This window comes from Schistocerca cancellata, chromosome 11 (genome assembly GCF_023864275.1).
Source record: "Schistocerca cancellata isolate TAMUIC-IGC-003103 chromosome 11, iqSchCanc2.1, whole genome shotgun sequence".
Lineage (NCBI taxonomy): Eukaryota > Metazoa > Arthropoda > Insecta > Orthoptera > Acrididae > Schistocerca > Schistocerca cancellata.
The window spans coordinates 128,208,305-128,214,191 of NC_064636.1; the positions used below are offsets into that span (position 1 = coordinate 128,208,305).

General features: G+C 47.7%; 1 non-coding gene across 1 annotated transcript; it reads left to right on the forward strand.

The window, feature by feature from the left end:
• The first annotated feature begins 3,671 nt into the window (after positions 1-3,671).
• On the forward strand, positions 3,672-3,746 carry Trnaa-cgc (transfer RNA alanine (anticodon CGC)). The gene has a single exon. It is a non-coding gene; the product is annotated as a tRNA-Ala (tRNA).
• Positions 3,747-5,887: the final 2,141 nt, after the last annotated feature.

Below are 5,887 nucleotides of genomic sequence, written 5' to 3' on the forward strand. Positions count from 1 at the left end.
TTCTGATCCGATCTCTGAAAAGAACAGTTTTGCCCATCTCTACCACCAACACATTGCATCCAACATGTGCAGCAACGCGCCGATACGTCCATCCAGCTTCCAGTTCGAGCCCATTCAAATGGCTGGAAGTGTCCAACAGTAGTCTGTACTCGTCGTTAGGGCATGTCTTTATCATAGAAACAATATTGCATACACTGTACACCTCCAGACTCAGCACCGTTACTGCCTTCACAGTCAAGACAGACCTTGAACGGACAGGCCTCCTTAGCGCCAACTGATCGCCGACGGGCGTGATAGATTCAAATAAACAGGTACGCCTGCCTAATATCGTGTAGGGCCACCGAGAGCACGAAGAGGGGCCGCAACACGGCGTGGCTGAAGTATTGCTGGACGGAACTGACGCCTTGAGTCTTTCAGAGCTGTCCATAAATCCGTGAGAGTACGAGCGCGTGGAGATCCATTCTGAAAAGCACATTGCAAGCGATCCCACATATACTCAACAATGCTGGGAAGTTTGGTGGCCAGCGGAAGTGTTTAAACTCAGAAAACTGTTGCTGGAGCCACTCTGCAGCAATTCTGGGCGTGTGAGATGTCGCATTGTCCTGTTGGAATTGTCAAAGTCCGTCGGAATGCACAATGGATACGAATGGATGCCGGTGATCAGACAGGATGGTTACGTACGTGTCACCTGTCACAGTCGTATATAGACGTATCAGAGGTCCTATATTGCTCCGACTGCACACGCCCCGCACCATTACAGAGCCACCACCAGCTTGAAGAGCCCCTGTTGACATCGATGGATTCGTTAAGTTCTCTCCATACTCCTATATGTCCCTCCGCTTGATACAATTTGAAACGAGACCCGTGTGACCAGACAACATGTCTCCAGTCAGCAACAGTCCAGTGTCGGTATCCACGCAGGCCGGAGTGGCCGTGCGGTTCTAGGCGCTACATCCCTGGAATCGAGCGACCGCTACGGTCGCAGGTTCGAATCCTGCCTCGGGCATGGATGTGTGTGATGTCCTTAGGTTAGTTAGGTTTAAGTAATTCTAAGTCCTAGGGGACTGATGACCTCAGAAGTTAAGTCGCATAGTGCTCAGAGCCATTTTTTCGGTATCCACGGACCCAGGCGAGGGGTTAAGCTATGTATCGAGCAGTATTCAAGGGTACACAAGTCAGCCTTCGGCTCCGAAAGACCATATCGATAATGTTTCATTAAATGGTTCGCACGCCGACATTTTTTGATGCCCCAGCGTTGAAATCTGCATCAATTTGCGGTACCGTTGCACTTGTGTCACTTTGAACGATACTCCTCAGTCGTTGTTGCTCCCGTTCTTACAGAATCTTTTTCCGGCCACACCGACGTCGGAGATTTTATGTTCTACCAGATTCCTGATATCCTCGGTACATTGGTGAAGTCGTCGTACGGGAGAATCTCCACTCCATCGCTACCTGCGTGATGCTGTGTCCCATGGGTTGTGCGCCGACTACAACGCTACGTTGAAATTCACTGAAATCTTGATAACCTCGCAATGTAACAGCAGTAACCGAACTACCAACTGCGCCAGATACTTGCCTTATACAGGCGTTGCCTATTGACAGTTTTTCTGGGTGCACTCAGCCTCGTGATGCCAATTGAAGAGCTACTCGACCGAATAGTAGCGGCTGCGGACCACACGCTCCTCCTATCCGCATCCTCATCTGAGGATGACACGGCGGTCGGATGGTCCCGATGGGCTGCTTATGGCCTGAAGACGGAGTTCTACTGCTAGTTTACATATCTCTGTGTTTGAGTAAGCATGACAATACCAGTTTCTCTGCCGTTTCAGTGTATTATACGCTTCTAGCAGTGAAAAGACAATCCCTCGAACAAGAATAGGTGCATTCTTTTTTTTTTTGCGAAGTGATCTTCACAACGACTCTGGATGCATAAATACATAAATCTGTTTACATATGAAGCCACCCTTGTACTTTCAGTTGCACCCGTTGTCTTACCCGCCCTCATCCTATTCAGCTAGATCCCCTTCACCAGCACGCAGAGTGTGGCGTGCGGTGACAAGGGGAAAACTGCCTGCGGAGCTAACACAGACGCGCGCGCATCAGATCTGCTCTGGCCACGGCGCGCGCCGCCTGTTCTCGAGTGGCGGGCTTCCGGAAACGGTTGCGTGACGCCACGCCTCCCGGAAGTCGCGTTTATCGACCGCTTCCGGCAGCGCCGCTGGCCGTTCAAATTTACGGCTGGCGTGTCTGTCGCTACGCACGCACACTGTCTGACGTCACGCGTCTCTGTGTTTGTACAAAGCATTAGACCGGAGGAGTCGAGCTGCAGCAGGTCTCTCCTGCGATCCTGCGGCAAGCTGCTGTGGCCCCTACAAGCCCTGCCCTGTTTATCTGCAAAATAAGCGACTGAAGGATCAGGGGCACTATTCTGCAATGGCTTACATCATACTGTAGAACAAAAAAAATGCTCAACTGTCACTTCAAATGCGGTGACTTATAATTCTATTTGGGCTACAGTTTCACAAAACCTGATCGAAGGCTCCATTCTAGAGCGAATGCTTTTCCTATTATATATAAATGACTTACCTATAAATGAACGATAGGCACTGAAAAACTTGTAACTTTATCTCTGAAAACCTCGCAATTTCAGTAAATAGTACCTCAATTATCAAATACAGATTCGAAAGTGCACGGATTTCTCTAACCTGCCAATAACTATGCTCCTGCTATGTAGTTACACATGTAGCAACTTTATCTGTAACAATTTACTTTTATAAGGAATCCTCCGTCATTCGCTCAAAAATTCGTGACACGGTCACTCGCGCGGATGACAGGCGTCATCAACAAATACTTTAAACGGTATTTATGACTAATTCTATGATTTTTATTAACTCTAAATATAATCTTTAATATTGGTACACATTGCAACGTTTGAAACAGTTCGTGCAATAATTATATTTCGAAACAACAAATTTACATCTGTTTTCCATGTAAGCATTGAGAGATGTTTAACAATGTAACCATTTATCAAAAGAACATGTAAATATTCCCAAAATGAAATCATCACTCTGCAGAGCAGTGCGCGCTGATTTTGAAACTTTCTGGCACAGCAAAACTGTGTGCAGAACTGAGACTCGAACGTCCGCAGCTCGTGGTCGTGCGGTAGCGTTCTCGCTTCCCGCGCCCGGGTTCCCGGGTTCGATTCTCGGTGGGGTCAGGGATTTTCTCTGCCTTGTGATGACTGGCTGTTGTCTGATGTCCTTCGGTTAGTTAGGTTTAAGTAGTTTTAAGTTCTAGGGTACTGATGACCATAGCTGTTAAGTCTCATAGTGCTCAGAGCGTTGTTTTTTTTTTAGACTCGAACTCGGGACCTTTGCCTTTCACGGACAAGTGCTCTACCATCTCAGCTACCGAGGTCCCGAGTTCGAGTCTCGGTCTGGCACTCTGTTTTGATCTGCCGGGAAGTTTCAGAATCAGCGCACACTCCGCTGCAGAGTGAAAATTTCACTGTGGGGACATCCACCAGGCTGTGGCTAAGCCATGTCTCCGCAATATCCTTTCTTCCAGCAGTGCTAGTCCTGCATGTTTCGCAGGAGAGCTTCTGTAAAGTTTGGAATGTAGGAGACGAGGTACTGGCAGATGTAAAATTATGAGGACGGGCCGTGAGTCGTGGCTGGGTAGCTCAGTTGGTAGAGCACTTGCCCACGCAAGGCAAAGGTCCCGAGTTCAAGTCTCGGTCCGGTACACAGTTTTAATCTGCCAGGACGTTTCATGAAAATGTAATTTAGTGACAAAGTGCAAACAAAATTGAAATAAAGAACACACATTATTTGACAACACAGTTTACACATATGTCTTTCAGATGATCAACTCATGTCCAGTTGCTGCATGTAGCGCACCATTTACGAGTTGTTTTATTTCCTGCTCTTCCACTTATACAGGGTGTCACCTAACATTACCGCTGGATATGTTTCGTAAACCACATCAAAAACGGACGAATCGATTCCACAGACCGAACGTGAGGAGAGGGGCTAGTGTAATTGTTTAATACAAACCATACAAAAATGCACGGAAGTATGTTTTTTAACACAAACCTACGTTTTTTTAAATGGAACCCCGTTAGTTTTGTTAGCACAGCTGAACATATAAACAAATACGTAATCAGTGCCGTTTGTTGCATTGTAAAATGTTAATTACATCCGGAGAAATTGTAACCTAAAGTTGACGCTTGAGTACCACTCCTCCGCAGTTCGATCGTGTGTATCGGAGAGCACCGAATTACGTAGGGATCCAAAGGGAACGGTGATGGACCTTAGGTACAGAAGAGACTGGAACAGCACATTACGTCCACATGCTAACACCTTTTTATTTGTCTTTTTCACTGACGCACATGTACATTACCATGAGGTGTGAGGTACACGTACACACGTGGTTTCCGTTTTCAATTACGGAGTGGAATAGAGTGTGTCCCGACATGTCAGACCAATAGATGTTCAATGTGGTGACCATCATTTGCTGCACACAACTGCAATCTCTGGCGTAATGAATGTCGTACACGCCGCAGTACATCTGGTGTAATGTCACCGCAAGCTGCCACAATACGTTGTTTCATATCCTCTGGGGTTGTGGGCACGTCACGGTACGCATTCTCCTTTAACGTACCCGACAGAAAGAAGTCCAGAGGTGTAAGATCAGGAGAACGGGCTGGCCAATTTATGCGTCCTCCACGTCCTATGAAACGCCCGTCGAACATCCTGTCAAGGGTCAGCCTAGTGTTAATTGCGGAATGTGCAGGTGCACCATCATGCTGATACCACATACGTCGACGCGTTTCCAGTGGGACATTTTCGAGCAACGTTGGCAGATCATTCTGTAGAAACTCGATGTATGTTGCAGCTGTTTGGGCCCCTGCAATGAAGTGAGGACCAATGAGGTGGTCGCCAATGATTCCGCACCATACATTTGCAGTCCACGGTCGCTGTCGCTTTACCTGTCTGAGCCAGCGAGGATTGTTCACGGACCAGTAATACATGATCCGTAGATTCACTGCCCCGTGGTTTGTGAAACCCGTTTCATCGGTAAACAGAACTGCAACGCATTCCCTGTTAATGCCCATTGACAGAATTGCACTCGATGATTAAAATCATCACCATGTAATTGCTGATGTAGCGACACATGAAACGGGTGAAAGCGGTGACGATGCAGTATGCGCATGACACTAGTTTGACTCAGTCCACCGGCTCTCGCAATGTCCCATGTACTCATGTGTGGGTTCATGGCAACAGCAGCTAACACACCAACTGCACCCGCTTCTCCTGTGACTGGCCTGTTACGGACCCGTTTGCGTGCTACGGCCATACCTGTTGCATACAGTTGGCGGTTGATGTTTTGCAGTGTGCGGCACGTTGGATGCTCTCTGTCCGGGTACCGTTCTGCATACACCCTGCAGGCTTCAGCTGCATTTCGTCGACACTCGCCATAGATGAGTATCATCTCCGCCTTTTCAGAGTTCGAATACACCACGGTCACAATTCCTACAACACTACACTATCACAGACGTCTGGTAACACGGTGTACTACAGTTTGTCTGCGTGCGGAGACGAATGCAGAATAACAGTAGCAGCAAGCGCTACATGCGGACACTGCGACTGCTAGACCAAACCACAACAGTGCACTACAGCCACACTCGTAAACACGCTCGTCATCGTAAACATGTTCCTGCAGATGCTGCTCGCCGACCGTGGCCCGTGTTTGTTACAACACGCAACTGAACGTCGGAGGTTTCAAGCGCCAACTTTGGGTTACAATATATCCGGATGTAATTAACATTTTACAATGCAACAAACGGCACTGATTACGTATTTGTTTATATGTTCAGATGTGCTAA